The following is a 15,721-nucleotide window of genomic DNA, read 5'->3' on the forward strand; positions in this document are numbered from 1 at the left end:
GTGTATTAGGTAGGACAGGGCTGAAAGGAATGAGACATGCCTGGGGCACACAAGGTGTCCCTGTGCATACTCCGGTCTAAACCAGTTCCTGGGGCACTCCAGCCCCAGAGCTGTCGCAAGACCGGACAAAGGAAAGGGGGTGTAACCACACCCCTTCCTGGTCCCACCCAGAGGAGGGACCTAGTCGTAGTGCAGCCCCCCTTTAGCCGTATAAAGGTAGGAGCTGGTCCCATTCCAAATTAGATTATCCTGATCAACTTTACAAGAAGAAACTCTGGACTTCGACATTCTGCTCCACAGAAGACTGAAGAAATCTCCCTTGTGGGCAAGGAGCGTCCACCCTGCACAAGCAGGCGCCATCAGCGTACAGTGGCTTCCCTTTGTCGTCTTCCTGCAAGGATCCAGACTTTAGAGCCCAACGATACCCGGACTCCCAGACCTCTCCGACCTCTACCTACATCTGCAGCACAGCTGAGATCCGTGGGTGCGACGAGACACGTGGGACCGGCCATCTTGAAAGAAGCAGCACTTCGCTCCAGCACGACTTCAGAGGCATCCTCGTCCAAGTGCTTTGGGGACTGAAAAGCCCCGACCCCGAGCAGCTCCTGCATCGAAGACCAGCCCTCCAGCATCCACGAGATCTGCGTGGGGCACTTCTGCCTGTTTGCTGCTCGACGCGTTGTCTGGTCACTGGCCCGCTGGCTAGTGACCTCCTAGAGGACAAACTCCTACAACTTCACTGCTGGTCTGGTTGCTCCAGACTGGCCCTTACTCCCTTCCAAAAGAGGAGCACCCTGGACCCTCCTGGTCCACTCCAGACGCCGTTTCCACTCACCGCGTGGGTTGCCTTTGCCAAGGCCTGTTGAACCCGAATCCGCAGACGACACCGCCGACAGCGAGAGCCTGCGTGGGACAGCTCGTGCCTCCATCCTGGTTGTCGAAGACACCACCTGGTCCACGTGGCTGCAGAGACAAGCGTCCACCTTCACCTGATCGCGACGACGGCGTCTGGTTCCACTCCTGGTTCCACTCCAGTCACTGGCTAGTGACTTTGAACATTGTCCCCTCTGCTTTCAGGTTCTTCCCTTCACTGATCCACCCTTGGTTCACACCGGACATCTTCCTCCTGACCGCCTGCAGCATCTTTTCCTCCAGGCTCCATAGACTTCAACGCCGGCACCCGACACGACTTGGCACCTATGCACCCGCAGCCTGTGGGTGAGGTAACATGAGCATTTCGGTGCTCAAGGGTAGCTTGGACTCTCCTAGTGTCCAGTTCCACAGTCGTTTTGGTCCTATCTAGTCAGGGACGTCCGTACTCACCTTTTTCTTAAAACTGTACTGTCCATAAACGTTTGTACGCATCTTGCGTGTGAGTTCACACTCTGCACACGCGTTCCGTGGGCCTCCTAGTACTTACCTCAAGTTAGTATAGCGTGGTCCCAGCGATCCTACAGCCTCTGGACAGCTCCATTCCTATTATTGACTTTCACATTCCACTTACTTAGTATATGGTTTGTCGTGCCCCTAGGGCACCATTGTAAATCGTGCAACTTGAACGTATTTTTCCTAAGAGTTTGTCATGTGCTTAGCCCTCTGACCTCATAAAGAGTTCAGAGGTGTATGTTAGTTAATAAATACTTGTTTATTTTCATAACAACCTGTGTGGTGTCCTTTCACTTGGTATTCAAGGGGTTATATGTGGTAAAACAGCTGGCTTCACATGCAAAAAGTGTTTAGCCTAAGACTGCTTTGTCCATGCTACCACTAGGATAGCTGGTCTATAAGGTTGACTTACAACCAATCACCATAAGGGTTGTTTGGACTGATACAAGGTGATCACTAAAACTAGTGAGCATCATATATCAGGCCAACTTCTCACATACATTATATGCAGTGCATGGTCAACTAGTACACGCCCACAGTGAAATTTTCCCAACAGATGTGGGTGAACAATGTAGAGACAGAAAACGGCCCCCACTCTTGTATCTTGCACAGCTCAGAACATTTTCAAGTCGTTCAATCTGGTGGGATAGACTATAAAAAAGAGAAAACCTATGCACTGGCACAGTTATTCATTACATAAACAAAACTTAAGAAAGGGCATTTCTCGGAAGCAGATGGGATTAGTTTCGAACAGTATAAAAAATGGCACCTAAAAGAGAAAATGGCGTAGCGAATGCTAACTTATAAATGGCATAAAAGAGAGCATCTACAAGTATAATCTAACAGTTTCACTCAAACACTCGTTCTTACTTTCTCTCAGAAAATACACAGGATGGCGATTGGGACGTTTCAGTAAGTATTTATTGGTCCAGCGACAGACTTTTGTAAAACATATGTGCTGCAACAATCAGGAGACAGAAGCATACAAAAGAGATTGCTAGTACCAATATAGTAAATAGAAGATACATTTCTACCATAGTGCTAATAAGCTGAACATAAGCAGGTCAGATAAAAACCGTAGCACTTGCATATTCCTAAATGAGCCCTAAGTAATACACCTAAATGTACCTAGCCTAACCTGGGTGTGTAAGTGTATATGCATATAGCAATGTGTATATGTAGCCAAGAAACTCCTAGGGATGAACCAGCCCTCACCTGAAGGTTAGGAATGAAGGACCCCGCCTCTGCTTCGAGGATGACAGCTTGCAAGGGATGTCAGACTGCTGCGTATCGAAGATTCGGCATGCTGGACCCTGTCTCAGCTTGGAAGGAATTCTCCTCTAATTTGTAGGGGGTGTGAGGGTCTTTTATACTAAAGTGGTCACTCCAGGGTTTTTTTATAGAATCATTATGTTTTGAAAACAATCATGGATGTTTTGAAAACAATCACCAATGCTTTTCAAAACAAGTGCGATCATGCACAGCTGGCTGTTGGCCAAGGATGAAAAAAAGTGGTGACCCTTATGCAGAATAATTCTGCTGTGCTGGAGGACATGTTTATGTACATCAGGTATAGGGATTATGATAGAGTACCAAGAGCCTGGTGTCAAAGAGACAGGAGCAAGCTACTAGGTAAAAGGTCACCTGTTTAGAATTGTTATTGTCGTGTGGCTGGGACAATATATGTAAAACAGGGTATACAGGACAGGGCCATCATAAAGGACATGACCGTACAGTGCCTTTTTAATTTTTCTGCATGACTAAGGAGTGCACTCTGCTATCTGAAATTTTTCTCTGATGGCCAGTCAATCAGATCACTTGGATCTGTGGTTTCAACCCTGGAACCGCAGTTCCGAAAAGGGACAATAGAAGACAACACTCCCTTGTCCAATGGATTCCATTAATCTTGGATTTTTTGGTTTCACAGAGGGTTCGAGGATCAAGATACCCAAAAGTGTTAACCCCTTAAAGCCTGATCGGCAACTTTTTAAAATGCTTATAACTCAAACATTAATAAACCAATTTACAATAAACCACAAAAGAATTCTTTCCGAGTAAAGTTCTGCTTCCATGACAAGTGTGGAGCAAATCTGTTAAATGATTTAGGGTGTACATGCAACCAAAATTTCCTATGGGATATGATATTAGTAAAAGGATTGTCACTTTGCCTTACCGTTTGTTCCATTGTGTGATCGTGATATTATGCATATATTGTATATATATATTCAATATTTTAATCACCTGTGTATAACCTTGCTCAAGCTAAAAAAAACACTCTACATGCTGACGATATTCTGCTAATTCTCACCAAATCAAAGACTACCATACCTACGATCCTTAAGACCTTTGAGTCCTACGGTGCTCATTCAGTCAGCCATATCAATAGTAATAAGTTGAAGCTCTGCCATTCCTCCACCCCTTTGCACCTGACCAGTCTTTCTTGGCGTGCTAGAGGTAGCGACCAAGGGTATTCAATATCTGGGCATATATGTGACGCCACACCAGGAACAATGTTTTGCCAGGAACTTCGGGAGAGTGCGGTGCGCTTTCCAGGATATTGAGCGGTGGCATGCCCTCCCCCTCATGTTATTGGGAAGAGCTGCCATTTTGTAAATGATTACGTACCCAAAACTACTATATGCCATGCAAAAAATCTACTACCCATTTCCCAAGGCAGTCTTTGTTGAATTGGAGAGTGATCTATGCTCCCTGCTTTGATGTGGTAAGCACCCTAGAAGAGTCCTCTCCACGCTCCAATGCAACCCCTACAATGGGGGTATCGCACTCCCGAAATTGTAGTGTAGTTCCTATAATCCCAATAGGCTCTGCGCATTGGAATAACATATACTATAATTTAGACGTAGGACTGAGGTCGACTAGGTCTATATCGTATATATTAAACTTAGTTGTGAGTGCCAGCTAGCTCAGAGGTCACTAGAAACTTTCTCGAATAAACATGAAGGGATTCGTTTCTGACAACCGCATAAACATGACAACTTTGTTTCCCAAGAATAAGAAATCAATCTCTAGAGTCGCGGAAACAATAGATAGCTATTTTACTCAGTCAATCGTGCATGCTTCATTTCACCAGAGGTGCTGAGAAAATAGAGAGACGGGCGTTTTCAATAAAAAGTATTTATTGAACAGTCTTCTTTCTCAAGCCTAAGAAATGTACTGCTACAATCGTAATACTGGTTATAAAGTACAGGGAATATAATACGAAAAGTATTATAAAGTAGTACTGTAAAAGCATGATATGGTTTCTAAGCCATAAGTTGCCTAAAACGTATAAAATACATACAGTAATAAAATGACTAAAAGTACTCAACTGGTGCTTCTAAAATAGGCCTACCCCGGTGTACCTAACCTAAGTCTAGTACAAGGGAAGAAGTAAGTGAGGTGTAGCTCAAGTTTAGTATTCTTTGCCAAGAATCTATTCCAATAATTCTCTAAGGGTCTAATCAGCTCTGTACCTTGGTTTAGAATGAAGGAGGTCTTGTATCTCTCTCTCAGGACTCGATTTCCCAGCAACCCGCAAGGGTAGCCTGGAAACACTGTAGCTGGATTTCTCGGCAAGAGAAAAGACAGTGTCTCTCAGTGCGTTAGCTGGAGGGTCGGCTTCCTTCGGCACTTGCTGCTGCAGGGCATCGGGCAAGTAGTTTGTCGATCTGCTCCAAACCACTGTGTGTTTGTCTGGGCAAATGTGGGCATATTTATACTTTGAAGGTGTCGAGTTTGACGTATGATTGGACTTAATAACGTCACTCAAAGACCCAGTTCTGTGAAAACTCCATGATTTCCTAGATAAATTAGTTTTCAGGCGAGGGGAAGTCCCTGGCTGCTGAAGGCGGGTTTCTCTAAGAAATCGTTGTTGATTCTCGGAACTTAGTGGAAGTAGCCATGCAGTATTTGGGCTGCATAGGCTCAGTCTAAATATGGTAATGATTTCTATGCCTATATAAGGATCGGGTAATTTATACCTAGATAAGGGCATGAATCGGGAAAATTATACTAGGGTCCTAGATTCATTTACAACAGGATATCTGTCAGCGCTTACTACTGGGTAGTACACCTTGTGGCAGTGAACGACTGGGTGTTTGCCCCTAGGAACATTCCATTTACAGGCGGGAACTCAACCAATTTACTAGCCACTCCTACCTCCATTTCCTGTACAGAGAAGCAGGCCTTTGCTCATTGCTACCAGCCACCCACAGCGCAATAGAGGCCTGGCGGAGACAACTAGGCATATAGGTTACACAGTAAAGTTGACACGTGGGGTGCTGCTCCAGGAGGGTGCGTGGTTGAAAGATCAGTAAACTGTGGGGATTGGAGCCTGGGATCTCATGGGCAAACTCCTGCTAGAGTATGCTTTGCACAGTAATCAATTTTTTTAATACTCTCAGCCTTGGCATGCCTGGTGGGCAGAGGGCATAGAGACGCTGGACTTATCTGAATTCATCCAACTGGAGGGTCGGCTGCTAGAAGAAGAACTATCTTCCAATAATATATTAAATACAATATATAAAAAAATCAACAATAATATGCTGGATACGCTGACCAGATTGAGGGAATGGTGGTACCGAGGGAAGTGGCAATAAACTCTTGCCTACAACCAATACAACAAAAAATCCTTCACCAGGTTTATTATGACAGGGATCGGCTACACCAAATGGGAAGGGTGGAGTCCCCGGACTGTCTTTGATGTGGGGATGAGCGGAGTTCCTACATGCATACGCTCTGGAGCTGCTATTCAGACATATTGGACATGGGGGGCCGAGAGAACTGAGGAGGGTGGCGGGTGAAAACTATCCCTCTTGACCCAGAGTATATCCTACTAAGAATACCGGGAGATGTGGACATCCTCAGGGTACAACTCTTTTTTTTAAATGTAGGATTGGTAGTCGCCAAGCGTGATGTGGCACGGCACTGGGGCGCCTGAAGCCCGGACATTGCTGAAATGAACGAGAGGAATGGACTTGTACATGGCAGCTGAAAGGGTCACATACAAAAGCAGGGGTGTCAGTGCAAATTTCACAAGGTGTGGGGAGGAAGGTTGCAACACTACGATCTTTTACTTGGAGTGGAGGATCCTTTGACATAATCATACTATCGTGTTTTGTGTGGGAGCGCCACTGTATTCATCAATATGACTTTACTTTTTCTGTATATGGAAATGTCTTGCAATTGCCCCTTGTGCGGGTGTGTGTGGGTGTGCACGTGTCTCCTTTATTGTTTATTATTTGTTTGGTGCACGTTCTGCCCGATTAAGCAAAGATTGATGTATCTTTTTAAGAAACACTGTGTAGGAAGGTGGATATCTGACTATGGTTGCCCCCAACTTTTTGCCTGGTGTTTTGCTGGTTTTTCGACTTAGTTGACCTGGGACCCTGCTATTCAGGGCCCCAGGCCTACTGCTCTCTCTGTAAAATGGATTCCATGTACCTTAGGTGCATTTCTAATTGGATACTGAATCACCTTATCAGTCCCTGTACAGTGTACCTTAGGTACCCAGGGCATAGGTGCACCCAGGGCCTACCAGGGGCTGAAGCATGTATTATGCCACCCCTGGCTGGCCATCCAAATCTGACACAACTGGCTGCACGACAGCTGGGGCAAGGTGGTGTAATCACCCTTTGCTGTAGATATAGTATCTCTATATCTAACCCTAAAATGGACACATATATTCCTATCAGTCACTCCTATGGCAGGCCTTAACAATCCTGAAGGCAGAGTGCTTGGAATTATGTGAGATGGTGCTCTGGCATGAGCTGAGCCTGTTTGCAGCTTGCGGAACCAAGTCCCAATAGCTGTTCCATGAAACGCGTACCATATACTCTTAAGTGCAATATAATGCTCGCGGTTATTTGCTAACTTTGGTATCACATTATCAAAACATGTCCAGTAAGGTGTCATACGAATTGGAATACTAACCCCTCGCCAATTCTGGCGACGGGGTTAGCATTCCACCCTTCTAGAGGGACACGACATGGAAGTAACTGTGAACCCCAGTTAAAGTTAACTCGAGCCTCAGCATCACAAAATGGATGCTGCCACCACAGACACAAGTCTGACCTCCTGCTGCTGGGAGTCCTTCCAGCGAGGGAGGCTTGGACAAAGGGTTTCCTGCCTTGGGAGTTGCTAGCACCACCCCAGACAGGATTTTGTGTATTAGGCAGGACAGGGCTGAAAGGAATGAGACATGCCTGGGGCACACAAGGTGTCCCTGTGCATATGCCGGTCCAAACCAGTTACTGGGGCACCCCAGCCCCAGAGCTGGCGCGGGACCGGACAAAGGAAAGGGGGTGTAACCACCCCCTTCCTGGTCCCACCCAGAGGAGGGACCTAGTCGTAGTGCAGCCCCCTTTAGCTGAATAAAGGTCGGAGCTGAACCCATTCCAAATCAGATTAATCTTGACAACTTCCACGAAGAACTCTTGACCTTCGACCTCCTGATTCCAGAAGACTGAAGAATCTCCCCTATGGTCAGGGAGTGACCATCCTGCTTCGCAGGCACCATCAAGCTCCTGTGCGGTTTGCTGCAGAGTCCTTCCATCCCGGAATCCGACGACCCAGCTCGATAAGATCCGGACCTCCAGACCTCTCTGACCTCTACCCACATCCACAGCACAGCTGGGACCCGTGGGTGCGACGAGCAACGTGGAGACAGCCATCTTGTGAAAACTTGCACAGCGCTTCCAGCACGACCACCGAGGGATCCTCGAGTGAGTGCATTGGGGACTGAGAAGCCCCACACCGATGCAGCTCCTGCACCAAAGACCAGCCCCCAGCATCCACGAGATCTGCGTGGGGCCCTTTTGCTTGGTTGCTGCTTGTCCTGTTGTCTGGTCACTTGCCAGCTGGCTCGTGACCTCTGAGACGACGACCCGAAGAATCCATCACTGCTGGTCTGGTCCCCCAGACTGGCCCTTGCTTCCTTGTAAAGAAGAAGCACCCCGGACCCTCCTGGTCTGCACCAGACGCCATCTTTGTTCCACCGCGTGGCTTGCATTAGCCAAGGCCTGTTGTCCCGATCGACGATCCGACACTGCCAACAGCAGCAGACTACGTGGGACAGCTCGTGCCTCCAGCCTGGTCGTGAAGAGCAGCTCCTGGTCCGCGCAGCTACAGAGAGAAGCGACCCTTCCTTCACCTGACTGCGGCGACAGCATCTGGTTCCCTCCTGGTTCCAGCACCGTCACTGGCTAGTGACCGAGACTCTGTCCCCTTCCCTTTCAGGACTCCTTCTTCTAAGTTCCATCCTTGGAACCACCGGACTCCTCCATCTGGCTGCCTGCCAGCAACTCCTTGTTTCAGGCATCACCGGGGTCAACGCAGCAAACCCGACGCAACTTCAGCCCTATGCACCCACAGCCTGTGGGTTAGGTAACTAAAGCTTCCAGGTGCTGAAGTCTGTGTACACTATCCTAGTGTTCAGGTCCACTGTTGTTTTCCCTCCATCCAGCCTGGTTCATCCGGAATCCGTAACTTTCTAAACTGTACGATCCATAGACGTTGGTACGCATCCCGCGTGAGAGTTTCCACTCTGCATGCGAGTCCCGTGGGCCTCCTGCTCCTTACTTACCTAGTTTGTAGCGTAGTCCCAGCGATCCTCTAGCCTCTGGATCTCCTTACAGTACTTTCCTTCCTCGCATTCCATTGTTTTGAGTATATGGTTTGCCGTGCCCCTAGGGCGCACTTGTAAATATTGTGCGAACTCGTATTACCTTTTAGTATTGTCATGTGCTTAGCCCTCTGACCTCATAAAGAGTTCAGAGGTGTATGTTAGTTAATAAATACTTGTTTATTTTCATAACAACCTGTGTGGTGTCCTTTCACTTGGTATTCAAGGGGTTATATGTGGTAAAACAGCTGGCTTCACATGCCATTCAGAGTTTAGCCTAAAGACTGCTTTTGTCCACGCTACTAGGATAGCTGGTCTATAAGGTTGACTTACAACCAATCACCATAAGGGTTGTTTGGACTGATACAAGGTGGTCACTAGAATTAGTGAACATCATATATCAGGCCAACTTCTCACACACTGAAAATAATTAATAAATATTTTTGGAAAAAAACAAAAAACCCTTGCTTGAGCTCTGTGACCAGAAAGATCATCTTTTTACTGGTTTGAAAAGTCAAACCTTTGGATATCAGCCTAATATTATTCCAAAACCTAAAGCCAAAAATTAAAAACTTGAAAACAAATCCTTTAAAATAGAATTAGTCCTTTTGCTTCTCCAGTCCCCTAATAGTACTAAGGGGATGGCAAGGACAACTGTCAACCCAAGAAAAACTAGAACAAATTGTACACATTTTTCTTTGGACTAAGTGAGGGGAAGAATCATCCTGATTGAAAGCATCAAAAGCAAATGATTAACCCCAGGCTGCTCCGCCAATCAAACCTCTGCTGCCCTCCTTCTGTAGAAGCTGTATTATATTATTAGTATTGTTAGAATTTAAGTTTAAATGCAGACAAATAGCTGTCTGGATTTAATCCATATAGCACCATAACACAGTTGTCAGACATGCAAGATTAATCACTGGTGCCACACATTTTTTTTTTTTTGGAACATTTTATTTTATTTAACATAAGATCTGCAATACATTTCTTATACAGGAGAGAATATATAGACAACATCTCATTGAGCAATAAAACTTACAGTGATGGACAGGTTACACAGTTTCGCCTATTATGTCTTATCGATTGAGCCACGGTCTACGGCGGCAGAGGTACATATATGACCACTGTATTCATTCCATTTGTCCCACACCCTCCCCAATTTCTTGGGACATACTCTATGAATATATGTAGCTTTTTCAGCCATCATGATCATGTCCGTGTCTTTACACCACTCTATCACGATTGGGGTTTGTGCTGACCCCCATTTCTGAGCAATGTTTCATTTTGCTACCATCATCCCCGTTGTTGCCCACTGTCAATCTGCATGGTTGAGGTCCGTCAGTTCCCATATGTTTAATAGGCAGCACTTGGGAGAAAGCTGAACTATGTTCCCGCTAACCTCTGTGATACTATCCATTACTGCTGTCCAATATGATGTGATCCCGGACACTCCCACAGAGTATGGTAAATTGTGCCCAATTCCTCACATCGGCGCAAACAATACGGGTCAGAGGCTCTGCCTATCTTATGCATTGTTACTCTGTGTAGTAGGTCCTATGCAGTATTTTTAGTTGGATGAGGTGCATTCTTGAGGAGACTGCTACCTCTCTAGGCGATGTGATTGCGTCCTGCCAGTCCGAGTCATCCAAGTCTCTGACCTTCGCCCGCCAGGTATCCCGGAGTTGTGTCAGGGGGTCCGTCTGGTTATGAATAATTTTCCGGTATGTAAGGGAGATCGCCTTCTTGTGTAAATAGTCAGTAGTCGATCTGCTAAGGGGGGCGATTCAGGGAGTATGTGCTAATTCTAGTGCGTGTTTAACCTGCATGTGTCAAAACTTTTCTACAGGAGCCATCTCGTAGATTTCTTGCAAGTAATCAAAGGTGACCACCGTACCCTCCTTGATAGGCATCTCCATAGCCGGGAGATGCCTATCAAGTCCCACTTCTGAAACCCTTTGCTCTTTCCAGGGGACCCAGCCTACCGGTGTCTCACAGTGGGGTGTGTTGCGTGAGCTTATCAGCCCATCCCAGGTGTCATGTCACTGTGTGCCAGACATGAATTGTGTGTGCTGTTGGTCCTATGAGCCCCATCGTTTTCCCCTTGATGTAGAGTACTCTATTTATTTCCCCAGTTCCCAGGGTTACCCTGTCTAGGCGGTATGCTGGGTCAGTATCAGACATGTGGAGCCACTGATTGACTGTAATCAGTTGGGAGGCCCAGTGGTACGCACGGATATCAGGTAGGGCAATGCCCCCGTCATACCAGCTTCTGACCAGTTTGCACCTGGCTATCCTTGCTATGAGTCGGGCACATGATAGGGTGTGTTGTGGAGGGCATACAAAAATCTAGGCAAAGCCATCATCTTGAAAAGTGCTGCCTTGCCCTGCCTTGCCCAATAGGGTGAGTGACAATGGCCTCCAGTGTTTAATATCTCGTTTCAGTGTTAGTAGCAGTGCCTGAAGATTGAGCGCCTGGAATTCGTCTGGGTCAGACGTCACGTATATTCCAAGGTATTTAAAACTGTCAGATACGATCTTGACCTTACATCCCCTGGGCAATTTAGGAGGTGATCCATCTAAAATATAGAGCATCGATTTTTCCCAATTGATTGTATACCCTGACACCGACCAGAACACCAGACAGATATCCAGCAGTGCGTTGAGGGATTGTGCAGGGGAAGCTATATACACCAGAACATCATCTGCGTAGAGGGGGATACGGTCCTCCCATCCCTCCCTCCACCTCAGGCCTCGGACCACTGGGTCTCTTCTAATCCATGCAGCCAGAGGCTCCAGGACCAATGCTAATAGGAGTGGCGACAGCGGGGAAACCCTGCCGCGTCCCTCGTCCCAAAGTAAATTCCGGTGATATGTGTCCATTAGCTACCACATGTGCGATAGGGTTAGTGTTTAAGAGACGTACCCATGAACAAAACTCAGGCCCAAACCCTAAGTGTTGGAGGACAGCAAAGCAGAACGCCCATTCTACGGAATCAAATGCCATTTTCGCATCAAGAGATAGGACTGCTGCCTCCTCTCGGATTGTATGTTTTCAACCCAGAACATTATGGTGGCGTTGGAGGTTTAAAGCGGTATTTCTACCAGGCATAAATCTCGATTGGGTCGGGTGGACCAATTTAGTAAGATACGGGGCTAGTCTAAGTGCCAGCGTCTTTTCCAAACTGGTGCCACAAATTTCTTGTCTATTCTTTCAGTCTACTTTATTTGTCTTATCAGACTATTGCTTTACAAAACAATCATACATAATCCAGATACATAGATGGGCAGAAGGAATTATCCATTGATCGGTTGAATTGTTATTTACATTTTGCCTACACCCACTACAGCATACAGTTTGGGGTAATTGGTTATCCCACTGTACCACTGGCTCCCTTTACTTTGAGTGACAGCACAAAGCATATGCACATTATTCACATCTGACAGTTCCCTTTTCTTCATTAACAAAACTACTGAAATTTTATAAACTTTATTTTTGGGTTACCGTCTTTTAAAAAAGGGCTATTTATTTTGATTGGACGTTAGGTTCCCAATTAGATGGTGTTTTTATTTCTGGTCTCCTTTTTTAAAGTGTTACCAGACAACGCAGCTGCTCGGAATTTGAATGCTTTATTGGGTGAGGATTTCTTCTTACCTTCATACAAGGTAAGGTATAATGATTGGCACAACTGAAAGGTTGTTGTTTAAAAAAAAAATCACTAGCAATATAGCCAAACAATGAAGTTTCTTAATATTTAACATTCTTATCAATCAATCAATCAATCAATCACGGCATTTGTATAGCGCGCTACTCACCCGAAGGGTCTCAAGGCGCTTGGGGGAAGGGGTCCCCTACTGCTCGAACAGCCTGGTCTTGAGTTGTCTCCTGAAGGCAAGGTGGTCCTGGGTCAGCCGGAGGTGGATGGGGAGGGAGTTCCATGTCTTGGCTGCCAGGCAGGAGAAGGATCTGCCTCCGGCGATGGCTCTTCGGATGCGTGGTACGGTTGCGAGGGCGAGGCTGGTAGACCGTAGCTGGCAGGTGGGCGTTGTAGGAGAGTAGGGTCTGCAATCCTATGATCACCCAGATTTTTTTGCTTTTGTTTCACTGGTTTACGACTTTCTCTGGCTGTGGGCCTGCCAATCAGACCCACAGCCTGGCTGTTCTCTTTCTAAATTACCTCATGTACCCTAGGTGCATCTACCAATTGGTACTGGGCCACCTTATCAGACCCTGTAACTCAGGGCATAGGTGTACCCAGGGCTGCCAGGGGCTGCAGCACGTATTGTGCCACCCCTGGCTGGCCTCCTAAATTTGACACAACTGGCTGCATGACAGCTGGGGCAAAGTCGTGTAATCACCCTTTGCTGTAGGTGTAGTATACCTATACCTAACCCTAAAATGGACACACAGATTCCTATCAGTCACTCCTATGGCAGGCCTTGACAATCCTGAAGGCAGAGTGCTTGGAATCGTGTGAGATGGTGCTCTGGCATGAGCTGAGCCTGTCTGCAGCTTGCGGAATCAAGTCCTAATAGCTGTTCCATGATATCGCATACCATATACTCTTAAGTGCATTATAATCCTCGCGGTTAAATGCTATCTTTGGTATTGCTTTATCAAAACATGTCGAGTAAGGTGTCATACGAATTGGAATACTAACCCCTCGCCAATTCTGGCGACGGGGTTAGCATTCCACCCTTCTAGAGGGACACGACATGTATGTAACTGTGAACCCCGGTTAAAGTTAACTGAAGCCTCAGCTCCACAAAATGGATGCTGCCACCACAGACACGAGTCTGACCCCCTGCAGCTGGGAGTCCTTCCAGCGAGGGGAGCCTGGACAAAGGGTTTCCTGTCAGGGGCGGTGCTAGCACCGTCCCAGACATGGTTTTGTGTATCCTGGGTAGGCAGGGCTTTACAGGAAGGTGACTGCTGAGTGGCACCCCGGTGCTCACTACGCATAGGCCGGTCTGAACCAGTTCCAGGGGCACACCAGCCCCTGGCCTGGGGAAGTCCGGCATGGCTGAGGGGTGTAACCACCCCCCACCTAGTCCCACCCATAGGCAGGACCTAGTCACCGGGTCAGCCCCCTTTTTTAGTATAAAGATGGGAGCGGGCCCCCTGTTAAAATTAGATCATCTTTGGAATCAAGATACCACTTTCTTCGAAAGGACTTCACGATTTCTTCTTCAAGATTCTCCCTTGTGGCTAAGGAGTAGTCACCCTGCATCCGCAGGCACCATCCTAAAGAACACTGCGGTCTGCTGCAAGTCCTTCATCACGAATCCGACGACCCAGCTCGACGAGACCCGGCTTCCCTGGCACCTCTGACCTCTACTCACCTCTACAGCCCAGCTGAGAACCGTGAGTGCGACGAGACCTCAAGGGACCGACGATCGCCAAGACTGCACGACATCTTTACTGCAAGCCCACCGTGTCCTCCACTGGTGAGTGCTTTGGGGTCCGAGAAGCCCCGACCCTGCGCAGCTCCAGCACCCAAGATCAGCCCCCCTGCATCTCCACGATCTGCGTGGGGCCCTTCTGCTGTTTGCTGTGCACCGCGTTGTTTGGCTACTAGCCGGCTGGCTTGTGGCCCTCTGAACGACGCCCAACGACTTCACGACTGCTGGTCTGGTTGCTCCAGGCTGGCCTTTGCTTCCTTCTTCAAGAGAGGCACCCCGGACCCTCCTGGTCCACTCCAGACGCCATTTTAGGTCCACCGCGTGGGCTTGAATTTGCCAAGGCTTTGTTGCCCAATCCTGGGTCCAGCGACGCCGACAGCTTCTATCTTCGTGGGACAGCTCGATCCTCCATCCTGGTCGCCGACAACGCCTCCTGGTCCGTGAGATCTTCGAGTCAAGCGTCACCCACTCACCTAGTCGAGGTGGCTACCATCCGGTGCCCTCCTGGTGCCCACTGACTACTGGCTAGTAGTCTCGAACTTGGTCCCCTCTGCTTTCAGGTGTCATCTATCTTCAAGATCCAGGCTTGGATCCGACTGAACTTTCTTCACTGGTCACCGGCCAGCATCTTTTCTTCCGGCTCCTGGTCCGTCTACGAGGATTCCCGACGTCTTTTCAGACCTATGCAGCTGCAGCCCCTGGGCTAGGTAACTTCGGCATTTCGGTGCCCCAGCATAGCCTCACTATCCAAGGGTCAGAATCTACTTTCGTTTTCTCCCTACCAGGTCGGGTTCGCCCGAGAACACTAACTTTCTAATTCCTAGCTACCATAGACTTTTGTCCCGCATCTCGCGTGAGAGTGCACACACTGCACCCGAGTCCCCTAGGCCTCCTAGACATAATCTAACGATTCCCTAGTCAAGTCCTAGCGATTCCAAAAGCTATTAGTACTGTACTTACCTGCTAGGAATTTCGCATTCCACTTTCAGAGTATATGGTTTTCCGTGCCCCTCGGGCATTTGTATATACTGTGCTAACTTAAGTATTTTTGTAAGAGTTTTGGTTTGTGCTTAGTACCCTGTCCTCATAAAGAGTACAGGGCTGTTGTGATCTTTAAATAAATAACTGTTTATTTTCATAACACTTGTGTGGTGTCCTTTCACTTGGTATTCAAGGGGTATATGTGTGGTAAACAGCTGGCTTAACGCGCCCTCTCGAGTCTTTAGCCTTAGACTGCTCGTATCCACGCTACTAGGATAGCTGGTCTATAAGGTTGACTTACAACCAATCATCAATAAGGGTTGCTGGACTGAT

This window comes from Lissotriton vulgaris, chromosome 9 (assembly GCF_964263255.1).
Source record: "Lissotriton vulgaris chromosome 9, aLisVul1.2, whole genome shotgun sequence".
NCBI lineage: Eukaryota > Metazoa > Chordata > Amphibia > Caudata > Salamandridae > Lissotriton > Lissotriton vulgaris.